At 34.8% G+C, this 24,885-nt stretch overlaps 1 protein-coding gene across 1 annotated transcript in view; it reads right to left on the reverse strand.

The window, feature by feature from the left end:
• Positions 1-24,885, reverse strand: part of IQCM (IQ motif containing M) — a 469,590-nt gene that overhangs the window by 280,729 nt on the left and 163,976 nt on the right. The gene's annotated exons all lie outside the window — the stretch shown is intronic.

Raw genomic sequence — 24,885 nt, forward strand, 5'->3', positions numbered from 1 at the left:
GTATAAGTGACAGCATAGAATATCAAATGACTGGATTTGGCAAGCACTCCTAGAATGCAGAAGAAAAGCATCAAAGATGAGAATTATAAGAGAGAAGATTATAGATTAAAGAGCACAAAAAATAAATATCCATCAAAGGAACCACACACATTACTGAAGATGAAACTAGAACAATCAGAAATGAAGAAAATATACTATGTAATAATTTCCTGAGCTGAACAAAAGATTTGAATCATCTGACTATTGGAGTTTATTGAATTTTGGGGTAAGTTTATTAAAAGAGACTTGCATACAAATATATTCTGCAAAATTATAGGAGTAAAGAAAATTTAAATGATAAGAATAAAGAAAATTTCATACATATTCAAGAAGAAAAACATCTGCAAAGGTATAAACTCCAGGTTATTCTCAAATTTCTTCTGTGAAACAGCAAAAGAATCAATAAATAATAGACCACCAACAGAATTTTCAGGAAAGTGAAAAGTTAAATAAATTTTATAACCAAATTGTCTTCAATGTGTAAAGGCCAGGAAAAAAATCATTATCAAATATACCAATGCTCTGAAAATTTGCTGAGAAAACACTTGACTGAAGACTGAAGCATGAATCAATAAAAGAATTTAGAAACCACGGTATAAGAGAACTAGCAGTTCTTCCCCTCACCAGTATACTCAGTTCTCACAGGATCAGGTGCAGTTACACGGATACTACAGCTTGGTCTTAAAGTGTGGTCCTGCCTGGCTTCACCTCACAGTTTCTATTCTGCATATTCTACTTTCTTAGGAACCAAACCATTTTTTTTCCCCTAGGGTATAAACTTGAACTTACTCACAGTTCAAATGAAATGAGCTTTCAAACTGATTTCTGTCCTATGATTATCCAAAGAAACAATAACCAGTTTGTTCTGTTAGGCACTTGCAAAGACTAAACATTTTATTTGGTTTGGAACATGTACCCAGAGACCCAATATAATGGCGATTTTTATTTTCTTGTAACTTAAATATGAGTTTTCTCTGTTTTAGCAACTCAAACTGAATCACCTGAATCATGACCGTGCCCTTCACAAAGCTCTTCCTTATATCACAGGAGCAGCCTCTGGGTGTTCCTATAAAGCTGGGTGGCTTAACTAAGAGGAAAAAAAATAACAAGCAATTGTCTTTGGGCAGCAGAATACTAGGTGGCTGTCATGATAATGTTCTGTATTTTCCAAATGTTTTGCAATTAATCATAACTAATGGCAATTTTAGAGAAAACACATTAAAAATAAGTCTATATAATTTTAGGTAAATATGGGCAAAAATTATGTTAAAATTATGAGCAAAGCAAGGTATGGAGAAAGCAAAATGAAGTTTAGAAATGTTTGTCTCTAATGAAGCATTAGATTGAGACTAAATTTCATTCATCTTTTTCTAAAGAGAACATTTTGTATTTGTAAAGGAGAAAATACAATTTGTTTAAACTTCCTTTAATAAAGATACATAATAAAATGAATGTTTCCTTTAAATATGCCCTCAATGGCACCTTTGTGGGAGTGGGTGTAGGGTTGGGGGGGTGGGCAGCGTGTGAACCACAGTATCATTAGGTAAAAGTAAGAACGCACATTACCTTCCCAGGAAGGGAGACAGACAACCTGCTGTGTCATAATAGCTTTAGAAAACTTTGGTCTCAGGCTTACAAAGTGAAGACTCTTAATTAAGAAAATCGGAGGTCCTGATGACAAGTCTATCAAAGATTGACTTCTGCAATGTGGGGGCTACTATCTGGCTTTGTAATTTGAAAAAGCCTCTTGGATGGCAGCATACTTGTCATCTTTGTCAGGAAGCACCCTGTCAAACGCAGCTCTTGCGGGCAATGGGCTCCAAACTCCAGCAGGATTGGGACTGCGTCCCGAGCAGTTTTGCCGCCTGCATAACCACAGTTACTGGAACAGGATATGCACTAATTGTGTAGTACAAATGATTGTTCTGGTGAACTAGATGATACATGTTTTACAGATAACAGTGAAGTATAGGTTTCTAAGCAAGAAAGACAGAGGTCCTGGGGAAAAATGGACACTGAGTGATAATTTAAAGGGCATATTCTTAGTGGTCTACCTGAAAAGAAGCAACAATTAACTAGTCTTTTGTTTATCTCACATAATTTGATTTTTTTAAAAAAATACTTATTCCAAGTTTATCATATATTAATGAATCATATGTACCTTACCGATTTTAGCCAAGACTTTGATGCCTGAACTCATACATCTCTGATGAAAATGAAAATTTGAAAAGACTTTTAGGAAAGTAATTGTCAGTAATAAAAGTCTTTTAAATGTTCATTTTTTTTGTAATATCAATTTCTAAGAGTCTTTCCTAAGAAAATTATCTGAAATGTGAGTAAAGGTTAACAAAATTGTTTATTATAGCATTATTTATAATAATTATACAGAAAACACTTAATATAGCAAGCTTGAGACTGCTACTCTTAGCAACATCTGCTTGTAAAGTTGACCTTCAGTTGATACCTTAGAACTCAGCAGGTAAACAATTCCTGATATAAAACTTTCCCTAAATGATAAGAGTGTCTCACTATACCCAGACCAATTGTGTAAGCAATATGGTTTTTGTTGAATACCTGCTTTCCTTCCAGAAATCCGGAATGTTGGTATATGCTAGGCAGAGTATGCCTACGTGACTAGGCTCCAATAAAAATCATGGGTACTAAGTTTTAAACAAGCATCCCAGGTATATAACACTTCACACACGTTGTCATGACTTGTTGCTGGAGGAATTCAGCACATCCTTTCTGACTCCACTGGGAGAGAACTATTGGACTCTTGCTCCTGGTTTCCTGTGGATTTCATTCCCTGTACGTCTTCCCTTTGCTGATTTTGCTTTGTAACCTTTCACTGTAATAAATCTTAGCCATGACTACAACCATATGCTAAGTACTGTGAGATCCTCTAATGAATCACCAAACTTGGGGTGGTCTTTGGGACTCCAACATAAAAATAAAATTGGAAAAAATATAAATGTAAATATAATATAAATGTCCAGAAATGGGAGACTGGGTAAATTTTACTATATCATGCATTGACTTATTCCTCAACAACAAAAGTTATGCTCATGAAATATTTTACATTATAACTGCATTGTAAGAAAAAAGTCTCATATACCTTGCGCTTTTAATTATGGACCAAAAAAAGTCCATAAACAAAAAGACTTGACGAAATTGTGCCAAAATGATAAAAGTAGTAGCTTTTGGTTTGATCGATTTTTTTTTCTGTATTCTATTCTCTTATTTCTGAATGGGCTGATTGTGGAGTTCATGAAACCTTAAATATCTGACTCACATACAGCCACCTCTTAAGGAATGTTATTCTAATTGTTTTTTCTCCATATCAATTGCCATTGTCCCTAAACCATGGTTTCACTGTGAAACCAGACTTGCCACTGAGCTTTGGAGTACAAGATTAGGAAGCAGTCTGTGAGTCTGAAGCAAACGCACATGAGTTGGACATGAGTGATTAAGCACATTGGACATATTTGGCTCAAACTCTGCCCAGTTTGGTTTCTACACCACATAAAAATAATCTGATAAAATCAAATCTTACATGTTAACAGTTTAAAAGCTAGGTGAATGAACAGAAGCAGGCCATGTTAGCTGAGAGATGAACCAACCTCACCAGTTCTCTCTGAAGCTGGTTGATAATCCCAGCATTGGGAAATCTAGAACCAAGAATGACAGGGGTCAAGGGATGACTTTCCATGATATCTTCACATATAAGCTCCATCACTAAAGGAAATTTCTACAGGTTTTATAAAGAAACAGACCTGAACATTTGGCTTTCCAGAATTTCTACAATGAAGAGGTATTTGATTGGTAATGTGAAAGAAGGATTAAGCTTTAGAAAACAAAAACTACCTACAAAATGTATGGTCATAAATCTTTGGTATTTTATTTATTCACAGGTTATGCATGAGCTAGAATAATGGTGCAAATTCTGAGCAAATTCAATGAGCTAGCCTTTTTAGGAAACAAAAATAAGAAACTAATCTAAAAAAGAGTATTAATTTTGTTATTTTCATCAGTTTTTGATAACTGGTTTGTCAGAAGATTGAAGGTCACTAATGTAACATTATCTTTACTGAAAGCTCATTAACGTAATACATTCAAAAGAGGAAAAAAAGATCCTGGTGACAAAAACAAAGGGATAACTACAGAACAAAATTTTAGCCCTGCCTATATCTATATATTCATTCCAAATGTTTTACTTTAGAAACTAGCTTGTCACCTTACAAGGTACTAACTGTATATGACTGGTGGGAACTTCACTAAATTGTAGGCATAGTAATGTGGATAATTAAATAAAAAATCTGTGTCAGTACTGAGAGGCTCATGAAGTCCAAGTGATAAAGCTAAAGTAAAAGATAAAGATAAAAAGCAAATATCACACATAAATATAAGAAACAAGAATAGTGAAATGAGCTAAGGTAAAGACTTTCTATTATTGTGATCAATATTTACAATTATTAGATGTACAGATTAGCCAATTTCTACCTATCCTTTTCAGTCCTCTCATCAGAAAGAAAGCAAAGTGTAACACAAATCATTATTTCTACTTGTTATCAACGTAAGTAAAAGACTAAGTCTTAAGAGGATGAAGAAAAATCTGAATATTAATGCTTTGGATGTTATCTATGAAGCTCAGATAGCCACATGGATTCTGCTTCCATTATTACTAATAATTGAAAACTGATGGTACTAATAAAATATTCCAAATATGCTCTGTCTTCTCCCTCCCACACACCAACAGATCAAATTCAACATAATTTGGTTCTTTTGAGAAACATAATAAGTACTACTTTCATAGAAATTTTAAGAATTAAGAACAAAATTAAGTTTATTTTTCAATCTATCTTACTGGTCTTACTAACTACTATGTCCACATATGAACCTTCCCTCCAATTAAACTACTCTACTACCTTAACCTAAAATAACTTTCAGACATATCTCCACACAGTTGCCTAAGCCATGGTCCTCCAATAACCCATCCTCACTGATCTCTACCTTCCCAAAGTATGGGCAACTTTCAAGGCCAAGCTATACTGTTATTTTTTTTCTTTCCACTCATGATGGTACATTTGAATTCAAAGGAATGTGATGATGTGATAACAAAGATAACCCTGAATCTACTCTAATTATTAAAAGGTTAAATAATTCTCAGCTTTATCTTTTTCTTTTTTTCTTTTTTTTTTTTTTTTTTTTTTTGAGACAGACTCTGACTGTTGCCTAGACTGGAGTGCAGTGACATGATCTCGGCTCACTGCAACCTCTGCCTCCCAGGTTCAAGCGATTCTCTTGCCTCAGCCTCCTGAGTAGCTGAAATTACAGTACGCACCACCACATCTGGCTAATTTTTGTATTTTTAGTAGAGATGGGGTTTCACCATGTTGGCCAGCTGGTCTCAAACTCCCAAACTCAAGTGATCTGTCCACCTCAGCTTCCCAAAGTGAGCTTTTTCTTTTCAGTATTTAGAAAAATATACCTTGCAATCACTTCACTGATCCTGATATGCTGACATGAATGACCATGGAGAAGGAGAACTACTAATATCCACCCCAGGAACAGAAAACACCCCATTGCCTTGTACTGTAGATTACAAAAGGGATTACCTTTTCTTGCATTCTAATTCAGCCACAAGTCTGCAAATTCCTTATAAGACATGGATGACATCTAAAATTAATTTGTATTCCTATATACATATAGCACAGCATTTTGTATGGTCACATTTCAAAACATGAACAAAAAGTCCTTAGTCAACACTTCTTTGCCTTTAAAACTCAGAGGACATTTTCACTTTCATTCTGTACACTTATAACAAAAGTCTTTATCCTTTTAAAAGATGGAAGCAAAAAAAGATGTAACAACTCCATCTGCATTTGAATGAAGCCTCTATCAAATATAATGAAACATGGACATAGAACAATTGCTATATATTAGTTCATATTAATAAGTTGTTAATTTTAGGTGACATATTTTGATTGTGCTTTAAGAAGAGATTCTTCATCTTTTACAATACAAGCTGAAAAATATTTATGAATGGATATCAAAGAATTTGCCTCATCTAATCCAAGCTGAGAAGGGAATTGGATGGGTGTGTGGATAAAATAATACTGGCCATGAATTCATAATTATTGAAGCTGGATGATGAATATTTGTGGATTTATTATCCTAGTTTCTTTACTTTTGTATATTTAGATTTTCCATAATAAAATGGTTTTTTACTTTGTTCCAAAATGCACAAACTTTTCCAATGCCAAGAAAAGTTTGAATTAAACATCTATTCATGAGGAAAAGAGATCAGACTCACAGCAAAACATGAATAATACTACTTTTCCAACAAAGTGTGGCTTTAAAAAAGAAAGAATGGAACTGCATTATAAAGTGCTAGGAGGCACATCTAAGCAATCCCCCAAGCAACTCTCCAGATCCTCATAGGATGACTGTTGAAAATACTGTAAACTCCTACATCAGAACTATTCTGTTAGAGCAAAGCATCAGAAATGTGTTTACTTGCTTATTAGCTATCTTCTCAACTAGAATGTAAGTGCCACTAGGTCAACGTCTTTACTTTGTACTCCAGTATCTCTCCAGCAACAAGCAGTGCATCTAGCCCAGATAGCAGGTACTCAATACATATTTGTCAATTATTTCTATGTATAAAATATGCCCTCTCCTGCCTACTGCAAAGAGGTCATAAAGTATTATGAATGTTAAGCTATTAGAATACAAACTCATTTCAAAGTTTCCAATTTTATGTTCCTTTCTGAAAATAGCTTATCATTAACTTATCTATTTTGCATATTAAAAATTTACAAATAAAACCTGCATGCCTCTTCTCATGTTAGCCTTATGTCCACTGAGAGGTAGATAAAAACAAGAATTACCTCTCCAGTCCTAGAAAAGAAAAAAAATGAAACTCAGAATATATTGATAATCTGATGAGATTCCAACTCTGTTTTTTTGACTCATAGTCCATTATTCTATACATTGTAGAAATACCTGTATATTTCTTTAAATTAGGGCCCATCATTAATCAAGCATTTCCAGTACCATTATTTCTAGTAATAGACGAAATAGATGCTGAGAGGTTGGACTCAGGCCCACAGAATAAGAGATTTGAAAAATAAAATGCATTACACCAACTTTTAGGTACAATATTAAGAAATATCATTTAAAAATCTTAAAATACGTAGAGTTCTATGTTTACTTTAGACATAGAAAGCCATAAATAAAAAAAGATCTTTCCCACTATAACAATGAGAACCAACCAGACCATCTACAAAATAATGATTTCGTTTTTTAGCTAGAGTGCTATGGTCACAAGGCAATCTGATGAACTGCAATACAAAGTTGACAAACTCGTCCACAGAGACGAACACAATACTATAATACCTTGGGCAGACCAAAGAGGAAGAGATGGCCACCACAGAAGCAGACAAGAAGAAAACAGATAAAATTTTAATTAATCTTTAAAGGCCAATTGTGACCCAGTTTGAGAGTACAGAATCCTCAGAAGCCCTGGACAAAAGGGGCAGCTGCACTGACTCTCCTACTCTTATGTAAGGGCTTCCACTGGCTGACAACAAGAAAGACTGGTGGCAGGAAAGGAGACCTAAGAGAGACCTCCTCCATGACAGAAGTGTGTGGATCTTCTTTTGGTTTGGAGGTAGAGCAGAAGAACCCAGAGAAGTCTATCTCCAATCCAAACACTGCATAAATGCTGCTGAGAAGGATCAGAAAAGCCACGTATGCCCCACCTCTACACTGATGCCAGGTAAGAGCTGTATGCTGCTGGGGGAGGCACAAGAAACCCAAATCAGTTTATAAAGCCATTATAACCCTGATAGCAAATCAGACAAGGCAATCACAAGAAAGGAAAATTATAGACCAATGTCCTTGATGAATATAGATACCAAAATCTTTAACAAAATACTAGCAAATTAAATATATCAATATATGAAAAATATAAGATAAAGAAGATATTGATCACTTGGGTGTACACCAAGCATGCAAGGTTGGCTTTACACGTGAAAATTAATGAGTGTAATTCACTACCTTAAGAGACTAAAAGAGAAAAATCAAATAATTATTTAAATAGATGCATTATACAAAATTTAACACCCATTTACATTTTTTTAAAAAAACTTTTATTTATAGCAAACTGGGAATAAAAGGAAATCTTCTTATCCCAAGAAAGGGAAACTATAAAAAACTCCTACATCAGAATAGTTAATATTAGTGAAATATTTAATATCTTGCCTAAGATTTAAAAATAAGGCAGGATGTCTATAATCACTACTTCTATTCAGCATTGTGCTAGAGTTTCTAATCAGTTAAATAAAATAAGAAAATGATAAGTAGACATAAAATTGGGGGGCAGGGAGTACAGCTGTTTTTATTAACAGATGATATGACCATGTATGTAGAAATCCTAATGAATCCAAAAGAAAACTAGCAGAACTAGAAAATGAATTTAGCAATGTTACAGTATACAAAGTAAATTAAAAATTAACTGTAATCTATATAGTAACTGAAACAATTAGAAAAATGTAAAATCAATATTAATTATAATAGTTTCAAGACTGAGTATTAAGGATAAATTTAATAAATAGCATGTAAGAACTTTACACTCAAAATATAGAACATTGAGAGATTAAAGAAGGCCTAAATTAATAAAGAGATACACTATATTCATGGATTGAAGACTTAATTTTAAGATTATTCCATGTCCCTTCAATTCATAAATAGATTCAAAGTAATCCCAATTGAAATCACAGCAGGATTTTTCTGAAAATTGACAAGATAATTTAAAATTTTACCTGGAAAGGCAAAAGACACAAGAATAACTAAAACAATCTTAAAAAGAAACAAAAATGGAGGGCATACATGACATGACTTCAAGACTTAATATAAAGCTACAGTATTAAGATAATATGGTATTAGCAAGAGGATATACAAACAGACCAATGGAACAGAATGAGAGTAGTTAAATCGAACTGCACATATAATATCAAAGACAAAGGTACCAAAGCAATTCAATGGAGAAGGAAAAGTCTCCTCAACAAATGGTACTATCTTAAACCACACACATAAAACAATTTCAGGTGGTTCATAGGTCAAACTATGAAAGTTAAAACAACAAAGCTACCAGAGAAAAACTATAGAAAATCTTCACAACCCTGGAACAGACAAAACAAAATCACACTATTTCAAAAACTGAAAAAAATGGACTTAATCAAAAATAAAAACTGTTCTTAAGAAAAGACAAGAGGCCGGGCGCGGTGGCTCACGCCTGTAATCCCAGCACTCTGGGAGACCAAGGTGGGCGGATCATGAGGTCAGGAGATCGAGACCATCCTGGCTAACACGGTGAAGCCCCGTCTCTACTAAAAGTACAAAAAATTAGCCGGGCGTGGTGGCAGGCGCCTGTAGTCCCAGCTACTCGGGAGGCTGAGGCAGGAGAATGGCGTAAATCCGGGAGGCGGAGCTTGCAGTGAGCCGAGATCACACCACTGCAACAGCCTGGGCCACAGAGCGAGACTCCGTCTCAAAAAAAAAAAAAAGAAAAGAAAAAGAAAAGGCAAGAAAAATGTAGGCAAGCTACAGACTGTGAGTAAATATTCACAACACATGACAAAGGACTTAAACTCAGAATATATAGAGAGTTCTGCAATTCAATTATAAAAAGACAACTCGATTTTTAAAACGGGCAAAGGACACAGATTCTTCACAATAGAAAATAGACAAATAAAAAATATGCCTGTGAGAAAGTGCCCAGTATCATCAGTCATCAGGCAAGGATGTGTAAATTGAAAACCCAATGGGTAAACCCACTGACATGATTAAAATGAGATTGACAACATAAAATGTAGAAGAGGATGTGGAGCAACTGAAACACTCATAGATGGCTGATGAGAACGTAAAATGGTACGTGGGAAAACGCTTTTGTTTCTTAGTAAACATACATTTATGCTATGATCCAGCAATTCCACAGCCAGGTATTAAAAAAATGAATACATATGCCCACACAAACATGAGTAAACAAATGCTGGTAGAAGCTTTATGCTAGATAAAACCTGGAAATAAGATAGATGTTCAATAATATAATGAATTGATACACTGTGGTATAGTCAAACAATGGACTACTACTCAATAAAAAGAATGAATTACTGATATATGCAAAAACATGGATAAATCTAAAAACATTATGCTAATTAAAAGCAGCCAGTCAGGAATATATACATACTGTAGGATTTCATATATCAACTATTGACTAATTCCGATCAGTGAATTAGCTTAGTCTAGGTAGATCCAATTAGCCAGTTATCTAAATAGCAACTGCGGATTCATCAAGGCTATTCCAAAATGGCGGATGTGAGCAGCTCATGCATACACTGAGAAAGAAAGCAGGGCCCTGAAATACTAATCTGGACAGAAAGCATTACATGGCTTTACCATCAGCTTAAACGCTCCACTATCAGGGTTTAGTTTTGCCCGTTTCAAAGTCCCAAACTGGCAAAACTAAACTCTGATAATTGAAATCAGATCAGCATTTACTTCTAGAGGTAGGGGATGGAGCAAGGGTAAATTGGGAAGGAGCCAAAGGGAACTTTCTAAGGTGACATCTACTTGCCAAAACTGACTGAAAAGCACGTTTGAGATCTGGTCATTCACTGAATGTACATTATATTTCAATCAAAAAATGAAGACAAGGATTGGGTCAGGGGCTCATGCCTACAATATCAACACTTTGGGAGGCTGAGATAGGAGGATCACTTGAGCCCACTGGTTTGTGACCAGCCTGGGCAACACATGGAGACCTGTCTCTACATAAAATTTAAAAATTAGCTGCACGTGGTGGCATGCGCCTGTGGTCCCATCTACTCAGGAGGCTGAGGTGGGAGGATTGCTTGAGTGCAGGAGATCGAGGCTGCAGTGAGCTATGATCGTGCCGCTGCAATCCAGCCTGGGAAACAGGGTGAGACCCTGTCTTAAAAAAAAAAACAAAAAAAAAGACAAGTTAAATATTCAACTTACCTTCTATTAGTATCCCCACATAAGCAATTTATAAGCAATTTATATTATTCATGTTATGGTGCCAAATCAAATTTGAGTCATACTCCTGAAAGCTCAAAAGCTCCTACCAAATATTTTAAAGATACTTTCTTAATTTAAAGTTCATCTTTAGGCCACGTGCAGTGGCTCATGCCTATAATCCCAGCACTTTGGGAGGCTGAGGTGGGTGGATCACTTGAGCCCAGGAGTTTGAGACCAGCCTGGGAAATATGGCAAAACTCTATCTCTACAAAAAATAAAAAATAAAAAAAATTAGCCAGGCATAGTGGCATGCATCTGCAGTCCCAGCTACTTGGAAGGCTGAAGTGGGAGGATCCCTTGAGACAGCGAGGTAGAGGTTGCATTGAGCCGAGACCACACCACTGCACTCCCGCCTGGGTGACACAATGAGACAACTGCATCTTTAAAATAAAATATTTGCAAAATAAATTAGAGCATTTCAAAATCTAAAGTAGCCAACTCAATTTTCTGAAATTAAGCTCTTGTTCTTTCACTAGCACATGCAGTAAGTTTAAAAATTATTTCTTGAATGTTGCATTCAAGTGGATTTCAAAGTATACTGAGAATCAAAATTCTTGTGGTTGTTTTAAATTGACTTTAGAATTTTAGAACAATTGTTTTAATTTTAAAAATTTGTGGGTATGTAGTAGGCATGTATATTTATGGAGTGCTTGAGATATTTTTGTACAGGCATGTAACACATAATAATCACATCAGGGAAAATTGGATATCCATCCCCTCAAGCATGTATCCTTTGTGTTACAAATAATCCAGTTATACTCTATTAGTTACTTTAAAATGCAAAACAATATCATATTAAATGATCAACAATTCAAGTATTAACACTTTATTCTAAACACAGTAATCAGTAAAGTTTAGTGCTTCACAATTTATAAATTAACCTCTACATAAACAATCTCACCTGGTCCTCATATTCACCCTGAGAAGTAGATGAAAGTGGTTTCCTCCCCCATTTTAAAAACAGGCAAAGCTATCATTTTCTCTTCTCTTAATATTCTTCCTTATCTTGCTCGAAAATTCTCTTTTCTTTAAAACTGTCTTCCTTCTGGATTGCTTAAATTCTAACCACATTTTGCACTTCTATATCATCTTTGTTTAAGGCTTTTCCCAGAGTTAACATCTTCAGTTTTTCTAAAGAAGTTATCCTTTTTATCCAACGTTGTGTTTGTGTGATTTTTTTCTCTCATTTTGAGGCCAATCTTTTGATACAAAGACAATCTAATGGAGTTGAGAATATATTAAAAGTTTTTTAACAACCAGATAACATCCCTGATCCACCTTTCAGAAAATGTGTTCATTCAGGCACAGTGGCTCACGCCTGTATAATCCTAGCACTTTAGGAGGCCGAGGCCAGTGGATCATCTAAGGTCAGGAGTTCAAGACCAGTCTGGTCAACGTGGTAAAACCCCGTCCACACCAAAAATACAAAAATTAGTCAAGCGTGGTGATGCACACCTGTAGACCCAGATACTCAGGAGGCTGAGGCAGGAGAATCACTTGAACCCAGAAAGCAGAGCTTGCAGTGAGCCGAGATTGTGCCACGGCACTCCAGCCTGGGTGACAGAGTGAGACTCTGTTTCAAAAAAAAAAAAAAGTGTTCTCATTTTAATTGATGTTCAGATATTTAACTCTGAAGAAATAAAATAGAAAAATAGAAAAGAATTATAACAAAAAGATAAAATAATTATGTTATTTAGCCAGTTTATTTAATGTTTTTCTCTACATCTATTTATTAATTCTGATTGAAATTATTTTTAAAAGACCCAGGATATTACAATCACCCACAAAATCCTTCCCCATATTTAATTATGCACTATTTCAGAAACACTGAAAATGGAGAAAAATTATAAATACCATTTTAAAAATCAATGTCCTACAAATTAATTGAAGAAAAACACTTTCATTCATATACAATTAGATGAAAATGATTTGGGGCAATTAAAGATCATGAAAAACATAAGCAAAAATATTTTTTAAAGTCTGTATGTTTTCTCTTTTTGTAAATGGGATGTAAATGGTCTCATTTTTTAAACACAATAAGAGAAAAATGCATCAGTCATTTAAATGTATTTTTAATATATTTCCCAACCATATTTTCCCCTACAGAGGATTTCAGCAAAATACTATAATATCAGAAAAAGAAAAATTTAGAACATTAAAATTATCATTATTTCCATGATTTGGTTTCTTTGCTGTTCCTTAAGTCAGATAAAGCGCATAAAGTGTTATATAGCATGACTGTAATTTACAAGGGTCATGAATTATTAATGCTAATTTTTAAAATATATGCCAGAGAAACTACCTTGGGGATAAAAAAAGATTGTTAATCTGTTTGGGAAATTGCCTTTTAAAAAAGGCAAATTAGGGATAAGATCTTGATTTTGTATTCTAAAAATTAGTTCAAAAATTAGTTATAAAAATTAGTCACTGTAGACAAATTAACCAACATTAATACTTTGTCTATCTGTGGACAAAGTTAAATCCTCAGTGTATATACTCAAGAAGAAATAGCCCAGACAGTGAACAAGGGGGAAAAGAATCAGAAAATGCTTGCACAGAGAGTTGCTTTATAGGGCTGATAGTTTAAGTAATTAATATAACATTTAATAAATGGCACTTTGAAGAACTGCTAAGCTTCAGTAAATTTTCAAGTCAAACCAACTTTGCTTATTATTTTAAAACAATAGAGTTATAGTATATTTTGCCAGCATAATTTTACTACCTCATGTTTAAAAGATTCATATAGATGAAATGCTTGAAAGAAACATTGCATATATATAGCCACTGTATTTCCCAGTGGACAAAGCTTAGCACAAACTGATAAAAAAGAGAGGTTGTAAAATAAATCTATTTTCATACCCATTGGTGTGTAATTGAATAGATTCTTCAAATAGGTGCTATAAATTAATTCCAACTTTAAGGCAATGAAACATTTTACCTCTTGCAAAGTAGTCAGGAATGACAAAAAGTATTTTCCTCCTTCAGCAAATAAGAGATATTCTGTGATCCCAACAGTTATTGCCTTCATATATCTAAACTATAAACTCATCTATGGACTACACAGGAAAATTTGGAGCTCCTTCAAAGCTCAGTCATCCAAAGACAACAGAGATCCTCATTGGTTTAAAGTACATTTTAGAACACAAGAATATTGTTCCAGTATATTAAATTTGAGAATGACTTTCACTTTGCTATGAGTTAGAACACAACAATGAATAGTTCTCCTTAGATTTGGGATAGATTCAAAAATATATTTAGGGACACAAACAAGTCTACTGGTTCATAAAATTTGTGTCACTCTTTGCCATATGTATTCTAGAGAGAAAACATATGTTACTTTTTTTAAAAAATCGTAATAATTGGTGGTTACTTAGCAGAACTCATACACAATATAGGACCTGCCCTAGAGTAGTTTATATTCTAAGAAATTTATGTTCAAGAAGAATCAGTAACCTACAGTTCACTACTGACCTGTTTAAAATTGTTTTAACTTTTTCCTTTTTTTTCTTACTTAAAAAAAATCAAAACATTATTTACCGTGGTTATATTTAATCAAACAAGCAATACTTAACCAGACATAGGAACAACAACATAGCATGGTTTTCTTTGGGCCAAACTAATTGTAATGCCTAGCATTTCAGTTTTACACATGGAGCTATTGTCTACAACCTCAGCAGGTATTTATTTCATATTTGCTAGATGCAGATAAACACTGAATACCTACTATGTGTCATGCATGTACCAAGTGTTGAGAATGCAAGACGAACAAGAAAAAACCCCAGGCTTTAAAAAGCATACCATCCAATGGGGAAAAGTAAATTTTAAAAATTCACTATCACCTTGTGCTAAGTGTTATCGTAGATTTATGTTGTGGAGGCTCTCTCAAAGACAAAGCAACTCTACCAGAGGAAGTCTAGGGATAGCTCCACGGGTGATGAGATGTTTAAGCTGGACATCAAAGGCTGGTGAGTAGGTCTACCAGGGGGTGAAAGAGATTCAGTTCCTCAGAACACAGCAACAATAAAAATGAGGAGATCAGGCTCTGAGTCTCTTGTTATCCGAGTACTCAAATCCTTTTTAGAGATCTCTATGACTTAAGTACCGAGCACTGTTAACCCAAACAGGAGGGTGTAAGTGAGAGAACCCAGTCAAAATCCAGAGGTTGCCAATGGTATTCAGAGAGGCTTGGCAGTCAGAACAAGCCTTGGCAGTCAGGAACTTGTAAAAAACAAGTAATTGTTTAATACTGTGGCCTGTTCCTAGATGCTATAACTAGAAACTTCAAATAAATATCTCCAGTGGGTTACACTTTAGATTCTTGTTTTAATTCCTGGGTTTACAGACTCCGCCTTCTTACTCTTAATATATTTCCGATCATAATTTTATATTAACTGATGATATATCCAGGCCTTATTCTTCACATTTAATGGCCTTTTTAGTGATAAAGTGGTCTAAATGGATACATGGTAACCAAACACCCAGTTTGCCCAAGACTGCCTTGCTTTTAGCACTGAAAATCATGCTCCAAGAAAACAGCTCCGTCTAAGGCAAACTGGACCAGTTGGTCACCCTAAAATTTCCTATTCCCAAAGCATCTAGCAAAATAGATGTTCAGCACCTCCTGTTCTAGTAAATTTAGTTTTTTTAATCTACTATTGTAAAATACAACGTGGAGAAAAGCATTTAAATTATATACCTACAGTTTTTAATAGTGGGCCACTTACCAGAAACAACATAGATGCTACCACCCAGAATCCTTCCTTCCCAAAATACTTTTCCTCCCCCAAGAGCTAAGAACTTTCCTAACTTTTCTTGTAAATATTTGCCTTCTTAAAAAAAATAAACTTGCCAATGGTGTTAAACTATAAATCTTAGCTTTAACTTTTAATTTGAATTTGATCTACCAAGACACTTTTATATTTTGCTTTTATTGATCAACATTGTTCATAAAACTGATTTCTGTTATTGCATGCAAATGTAGATCGTCTACTTTTTTGTTATATAGTCTTATCTTGAATGCATTTTCCACAATTTATTTATCTATTGAACTGTTGGTGACATTTGAATTGTTAGAAATTTCAGGTTATTACAGAGTATGCTGCTGTGAACATTCCCGTATGTTCATCCAGGAGTACATGTGCAAGAGGTTCTCTAGGACTGTGCTAGTGTGGTCCACAGATTAGCAGAACCTTCAACATGTGGGAGTTTGATAGAAATGCAGATGCTCTGGCCTCATTCCAGACCTACTGTATAAAAATTTCCATTTTAACAACATTCATTTGCACATTAAGGTCTGTGTGAATAGTATGCACAGAAAAATAAAAGAAGCACTCCCCCAGAATATAACGTAAAGAGTGCAATCACTAGAATTAAACTTTACTTGGCACCAGCAGTCTACCAGCCTTCCATATCCTCACCAACACTTTGCACTGTCAGTCTTTTAGATCTATAACTATCTGGTGGGTATGGACTAGACTCTCCTAGATTTGCTTTCATATTCTTAATCGCTAATGAGATTGAGCATCTTTCTATAAGTTCATAGAGGATTTGGATTTCTTCATTTTAAACCTCATTTTCTAGTCCTCAGTCCAGTTTTCTGTTGGGTTGTTCCTCATTTACTCTTTAGTTTCCAGAAATGTCTTATACATGTAGGTTTTTAAAAATCATTGGTTATATGTATTACAAATTTTTGCAAGCCAGAGTGGCTTATCATTTCACTCCTTTATTTGATGAACAGAAGTTCTTAATTTTAATGTAACTTAATCAGTTTTTTAATTGATGTTTGTGATTATGCATCTTCTTTAAGAAATCCTATCCTACTGCAAAATCAGTGTATTTTCCTATATTGTCTGCAGAAGTTAAAAGATCCACATTTTTTAATTTTTTAATTGAAATACAACTCATGCAGAAAATTGAACATAAGAATTCAACTTTAGGAATTTTCACAAACTTCTTGGTTAATAGTGCTTAGATTAAGAACCAGAACATTTCAAGCAATCCAGGAGCCTCTCTGATGCTCCCCTTTAATCAGTACTGCCCAAAAGTAAGGTAATGTGAGACAGCTGTCCAATTTCACCTTTTTCTATGATGATAATTTCTCTATTGTGTATTGAAAAATCACTTCTTTTTCCATTCATACATAGCACTGCCTTTTTAGTATATAAAATATGCATATAGGGTGTAGATCCCTTGGCAAACTCATAGCTCCAGACTGACCTGGAGATTACTTTCCCAAGGCCCTTTCAGGAAAGACATCACACTCCAGACCTCCTGCCCACAGTGGCACCCAACTCCCTTTGCTCACCTATCCCCTCCCAGAGGCTGTCTTCCATTACCCTCCTGATGTGGACACCAGGCATTCCAGGTCTCCAACCCACAGTAGCATCCCTACTTCCTCTGCACACCTGCATGCCTGTGTACATGCCCTTGGCTGAGACTTGCTTGCAACCCAGAGGAATACTTCCTGCTTACCCAGTGAATGTGGATTGGCTCAGGCACACAGTGAACTTTTCTACCATCCAGTGGTCTGCAACTATACCTTCTCTAAAGAAGTCTGAATCCCAGCCATGGGGGAGAAGGCGGGGAGAAGGCATCCAAGTTTTTCCATCCCTAGGTACTCTCTGTCAGCCTTAGGGAACCCTGTAGAGTTCTCTTAAATCTAATAGTTATTCTTTTATCAAGGTTTAATAATTCTTTATATTATACTTCCCCTTAATTAAATCGCTCTATTGTTTATGTCTCTTGATTAGACCTAGACTAATATAAATCTTTTCTATTTCTGAAATATAAACATTTAATATCCTCTGAAATATCAGATTAGAGTTATTTACTATTTGAATGCATCATAGATTCTTGAGTTTTTTTTTTTTTAAGTCAGTTGGGTACAGCATATTTTTCCAGAATATTTTTATTATGTCTAAATATTCGAAAGTATTGGTATAACATCTCTCTCTTTTCTGTTAGTCTATTATATCTATAATATCACCTTTTACATTCTTAATATTGATAAAAGGACTAAAAAGATATACTACATAAGCAGTAATCAAAAGAGAGTTGACAAACCTTTTACTTCAACTTTTCTATATCCTATGTTTTAAATGTGTCTTTTATATTTGATCATTGATTTACATACTCTGAAGTTCTTTCATTTTCAACTGGTATATTTCATTCATTTATGTTCAATTAATAACTTTTTTAGGCCAGGTGCGGTAGCTCATGACTGTAATCCCAGCACTTTGGGAGACTGAGGCGGGCAGATCACCTGAAGTCAGCAGTTTGAGACCAGCTTGGCCAACATGGTGAAAGCCCATCTCTACCAAAAATACAAAAATTAGCTGGGTGTGGTGGCAGGCAACTGTAATCCCAGCTACTCAGGAGGTTGAGGCAGAACTGGTTGAACCCAGAGGTGGAGGTTGCAGTGAGCTGGGATAGTGCTACTGCACTCCAACCTGGGTGACAAGAGTGAAACTCCATCTCAAAAAAAAATAATAATAATAATTTTTTTGTGTTCACCTTCTAATTTGTCTCTTCTCTTTTGCCACTTGTTCCTTTTCTACCCCTTCTTGTCCCTACTTGCATTAAATACTTTTTATTATGTTGTTTGAAACCCACTACTAGTCTGAAAGTTGTACAGCTTTCAAAGTGATATTATAGATACTAAAAAATGTATATGTAAAAATTTTACCCACTTTTTGGATAAAACAACTCAATTGCTCTTTAATACCTTAATTTATATGTTATGTATAGATAATTGATTATAATCACTATTTCGGGCTTTTAAAGTCTTTAAAGGAAAATTTTATTTTCCCTTATATTTCAGGTCTCCCTTCTAAGAACATATTTTTTTGGTTCTAAAGTACAATTTTACTATTTCCTTCATGAAAGTTTGTTGGTCATAAACACAATGTTTTTATTTATCTACTTTGTCTTTATTTATCAAGCATCCCGAAATATGCTTGTGGAATTTTAGATTGGCAGTTGTGTTTTTTAAACCTAGTAAGGTTATTATTCTACTATCTTCAGGCTTTCATTATCACTGTGAGAAATCAGTTATTTTACTGTTCTTGCTTTGGAAATAATTTTTCTCTATTTTTCTTAACCTTTTTCTTTTACTTCTTTTGATTTTCCTTTTTTTCTTCTCTTTTTGCTGGCTTTTAGAAATTGTTTCTCTTTTTGTTTGGTTTTCTTCATCTTCACTATGATTTCAAAGTGTATATTTCTTTGTATTAATCAAATTTAAGATTAATTGGATCTCTTGAATCTAAGAATTAATGTCTCTCATCATTTGTGAAACATTCTGAGCCATTATCCCTACAGATGTGGCCTTTGCCATATCCACAAGAGAAAATATTCTCTCCTTTTTGGACTCTTGATTATAAGAATGTAAGATCTTGGCAGTTTTGTTTTTTTTTTTTTTTGGATCATTCTTACCTACTTTTTTGTATTTTCTTTCTCATTGCTGTGTGTTGCATTCTGGATAAGTCACTCCACTAGTTACCTCTTCCCTGCTGCATTCAATATGCTAACAAATATGTTCATTGACAATATATTTTTTCTAGATATGCTATTCTATTTCAAATTTATGTTCCTTTTTATAATTTCCTATTTTCTGCAGATATTTTCAACTTTTATTTCTTTAAACACATGGAATATAATTGCTTTAGTATCTAAATCTGATCATTACAGTATCTGAATCTGATTTAAGCTGTTACTATTGTCTATTTTTTCCATTGGTTTTTGTACCTTTTGCATTGTTTCCTTATGTGCTTAGCTATTATTGACTCCTTATTTGTCGTTGTCTTTAAAAAATAATTTACATAAGTTACCTTTATTCAATATGGTTCACATTTCCTTCTGCCAGCATCTTGGGCATTGCCAGATGGAAATCATCTTAAACTACATTATAACTTGAGATCACCTGACCAGGCTACGCTATACATACACAAGGTGCAAATTCATGCAAGACTGTATGTGGCCACAACTTCTAGAGGATTTTTTTTTTGTCATTGTTGTTCTCTTTTTCTCTTCAGCAACAAAGAAACCCCCAACCCCACCTGTTCAGAAAAGGACACCTCATTTTCTTAAGGAGGGATCCTTCCCTTAACAGTTCCCATCATCTGCTGGGTGATGGAATGGGTTCCATTCTAGTTTGCTCTCACCCTGGCTTAATGCAGGGAGGGTCTTTTATGAAGATTTCCAACATGGACAGACCCTAGGTCTTGACTGTTTCCCTTACCTGCATGCTTGATTTTCCTAAGTGTGCAGTGTCAACAATGCCTTCATGGTATAAACAGGTGTGGCACTCCAATATTTCACTTCCTATTCTGGATAAAGTTGGTCAAACAAAAATTGATCTGTGGGGTTCCCCCATTGTTATTTAATTTCTTTGGTGACGTTTTAAAGATAATTTTTAAAAATAGTTTATTTTTGATTATTTCAAAAAGGATTATTTATTCAAATAATATTACCTCCCACCCATTAACTCAACTAATTACTTTAGTCAAATTGTCAAATTAAAAAAGCCAAAGCTTAATAGGTTTCATTTACCCACAAACTAAAACAAAGCACTATTCCAAGGCCTCCATTTCTTTGACTGCATGGTAACAACTTTTAAAGACTTACTAAGTATTCATCTGTCCATAAAATAGACAGCTAGGAAATGCTGGACTGTATTTAAATCTCTTGATATAATAACTACTGTCAGGTCTCCATATATCTTTTACCCAACTTTAAAATTATACAAATTTAAACACAGTATTAAAACAAGGAAATCCACATGTCTCAATGATTTGATACAGTTATCATAAAGAGAACAATGTTTGTGTTTTTTAAGGATCGTTTCACAAGCCTTCCTTATCTATTAAAAAATAAACTATGAATGAATTAAAACAATCAGCTAATCCAGTATCTACCGAAAGATAGTAGGCCCTATGTTACAGATTCAATTATGTTGCCCAAAAAGGTATGTTGACGTTCCAACTCTGATACCTCAGGATCTGACCTCATTTCAAATAGGGTCATTGCAGATGTAATTAGTTACATTAAGATGAGGTCATACTGGAGTAGGGTAGGCCCCTAATCCAATATGTTTTATGTCCTTATAACAAGAGGAGAGACACAAAGACATACAAGAAGACAGTTTTGTGAAAGTCAGAGGCACAGATTAGAAATATGCTTCTATGAGCCAAGTAACATCACGGACTACCAGAAGCTAAAAAACACAAGGAAGATTCCTTCCCTAGAAGCTTTGGATGCAACAGGGCCCTTCCAACACCTTAGTTTCAATTAATTTCTGGGTTTGGTTTTGTTTTGTTTTGTTTTGTTTTTTTGACTCTGTCACCCAGGCTGGAGTGCAGTGGCGAGATCTTGGTTCACTGCAACTTCCACCTCCTGGATTCAAGCGATTCTCCTGCCTCAGTCTCCCAAGTAGCTGGGATTATAGGAGCCTGCCATGCCTGGCTGATTTTTGTATTTTTACTAGAGACAGGGTTTCACCATGTTGACCAGGCTGGTCTTGAACTCCTGACCTCGGATGATGCACCCACCTCGACCTCCCAAAGCGCTGAGATTACAGGCATGAGCAACCACACCCGACCTAAATTTCTGTTGTTTTTAAGCCATTCAGTTTGTGGTAATTTGTTACCATGGAGCTAAGAAACTAATGTACCCTAGTTTTACATCTTTTGATCAAAGTTATAATACTATCGTTTAACAAAAAAGTACAGATTGGTAATAAGTTTTGTGTTAAATATTTGTGTATGAACTGTAATTGTTTCAAGGAAGCTTTCTTCTTGGCATTTGCTTTAGTTCCTCAAAAGGTTGTTACACATCTTCTTATTTGTAAATTGTGGAGGAAAAATACAGTCTTTGCCCCTTTTTCTTCTTGGAAATAATTCAAAACCATTAATAAAAGTGAAAAATCAGAAATTCAAATTCCTTACATTAAATCAGAAGACGTCCATAACCCTAAAGCACATTGCATGAGAATAAACTTCCTAATACAAATGAAAATTAAATTGGAAGTGAAAGAAGAGAAAGTTAAAGACACCCACAATTGCAGATCTGAGACAACAGAAAATTGCTTTCTAAAATAAGTGGTCATATCCTGAGGAGCAAATCCATTTGAGAAAAAGGGAGATAAAGTGCTTATTCTGACAGTAGAAGCACCCTGGACCACATTTTCGCAAGGTCTCAAGAAACTGGAAGGTGGAAATACATGAGGAATCTCACAGATAATTCATATTTTTAGGACTCAACCTCCAGTTGAAGCAGAGATAAGAACAGCTACTCAACAAAGTGAGTTGCCCTTCAGTGCGGAAATAACCTGGATAGGAGAAATAAAGGCTAAAAGGATTCATGTACATACACAAATTTGTATCATTACAAGTGTTTCCCATTCACCTGGAACACTGCTTTGGCTACTCTCACACACAAACTTCCTTATAAATCACTGGTCTGGGAAGAATTCACCACATTAAAGTGAATAAAAATTTGAAAATGAACTAACACGTAAGTTACACAAAACTACTGAAGTAACAAATTGGAAAAGGTATAAAAAGATATGGCAGATTAATGACAAAAGAAAAATGTTGCTAAGGAAAAAAAAATGTTGCCACAAACATTATAAATATTTTGACTAAACGTATTGCCTAAGAAGATTTTGGGGTCAACCACTTAAAATGTCTGTCATTAAAATGTCAGGAAACAACAGATGCTGGTAAAGATGTGGAGAAACAGAAACGCTTTTACACTGTTGGTGGGAGTGTAAATTAGTTCAACCATTATGGAAGACAGTGTGGCGATTTCTCATGGATTTAGAACAGGAAATACCATTTGACCCAGCAATCCCATTATTGGGTATATACCCAAAGGATCATAAATCATTCTACTATAAAGACACATGCACGCGTATGTTTATTGCAGCAGTATTCACAATAGCAAAGACTTGGAACCAACTCAAATATCCATCAATGATAGACCGGATAAAGAAAATGAAATGTGGTACATATACACCATGGAATACTATGCAGCCAGGAAAAAGAATGAGTTCTTGTCCTCTCTGGGGACATGGATGAAGCTCGAAACTATCAACTGCAGCAAATTAATACAGGAACCGAAAGCCAAACACTTCATGTTCTCACTCATAAGTAGGAGCTGAACAACGAGAACACATGGACACATAGAGGGAAACATCACACACCAGGGCCTGTTGGGGGGTGGAGGGAAGGGGAGGGAGAGCATTAGGACAAATACCTAATGCATGTTGGGTTTAAAACCCAGATGACGGGATGATAGGTGCAGCAAACCACCATGGCACATGTATACCTATGGAACAAACCTGCACATTCAGCACATGTATCCCAAAACTTAAAGTAAAATTTTTAAAAAATGAAAGAAAGAAACCATAGTAAAAACCAAAACGATTTTGGGGGTAAAAATTTATCACCTCTATTAAAAGAACAAACAAAAAGGATATAAAAGCTGAGGAGAGATAATGGTGAGACAACAGAAAGTACGACTTGAGCCAACAGTTCAATAAAGTAGCAAAGAAAAAAAAAATCATTTCCAGAAATGAAGAGAGAAGATGGAACATTGAAAATAGGATTGATAGATGTGAAAAACATGAAACAAAATAAAGGAAGAGTTTAAAAGGAGTAAAAGAAAAATGATAGACATGGTAAACAGAAAAAGAAGAAAGGAAACAAAAAGAAAAAAGAAAAAAATAATAGAAAACATGTTAAAGACATAGTTTAATAAAAAGTTACTGAAGTTAAATGAGATTAAAATCTTGAAATTGAAGGACATACCTTATCTCAGGGGAAAAGAGTTGCCACAGTAGGATGCTCACCAAAACACACCTCATAAATTTTACTGATACAGAAATAATCTTTTGAATAGCCAGGCAAAAGAACAATCTGCCTGTAAAAAGCAAAGCTGCAGACTAGAAGGCAGTGATAAATGTTTACAAAATACTCAAGGAAAATAAGTGTAACATGAGATTTTTTATCCTAGCCTAAGTTATAAAATCAATAAAGATCTTAACTAACCAAAATTTTGAGAGGGAAAAGAAGTTGGTAAATACTGTATCATTTAAAATTAATAACATGAACCAGGGAGCAGGTGGTCAAGAATCTTCCCTGGGAGGTGGAGAAGATGGCAGCAGGTGTGGCCAATTGAAAGCTAAACCTCCAAACCTCCATTGCATGTTTCCTTATCCCATCAGACTCACTTACCAAACACAGATTCAAAGACAAAGCCACTAAGAATTTCAAGACAGCAGCTACACAGCATTAAACTCTTCTAAAGGCAAGGTCCTGTGTGATTGCAGGGTCTCATGCCCATGAAGCCAACCTCTCTTTCTCTGTGTATGTGTATATATATATATAAAACATACATATGTGCATGTGTACATTTATTGTGTATATATATGTGTGTATATATGTATATATATGTGCATATACATACACACACACACACACATATTTCCTGCACATTTCTTCAGGCTTTTTATATTGTATGTGCGTATGTATGAGCATGAGTGTAGAAAAGAACAGATCATGCCCCTATTTTCTTCTGCAATTCCCTGAGTCATGGATCAGGCGTAAGCAGAAAGAAAGTGAGATTTGAGATGACTGTGACATTAAATTTTTAAATCGGATGTCAGACCGACACCGACACATTTACCAAAATGGTCATACATTGAAATGTGGACATATACATTTAGAAGCTGTTTTATATGTTATT

Source organism: Theropithecus gelada, chromosome 5 (assembly GCF_003255815.1).
Source record: "Theropithecus gelada isolate Dixy chromosome 5, Tgel_1.0, whole genome shotgun sequence".
NCBI classification, from domain to species: domain Eukaryota; kingdom Metazoa; phylum Chordata; class Mammalia; order Primates; family Cercopithecidae; genus Theropithecus; species Theropithecus gelada.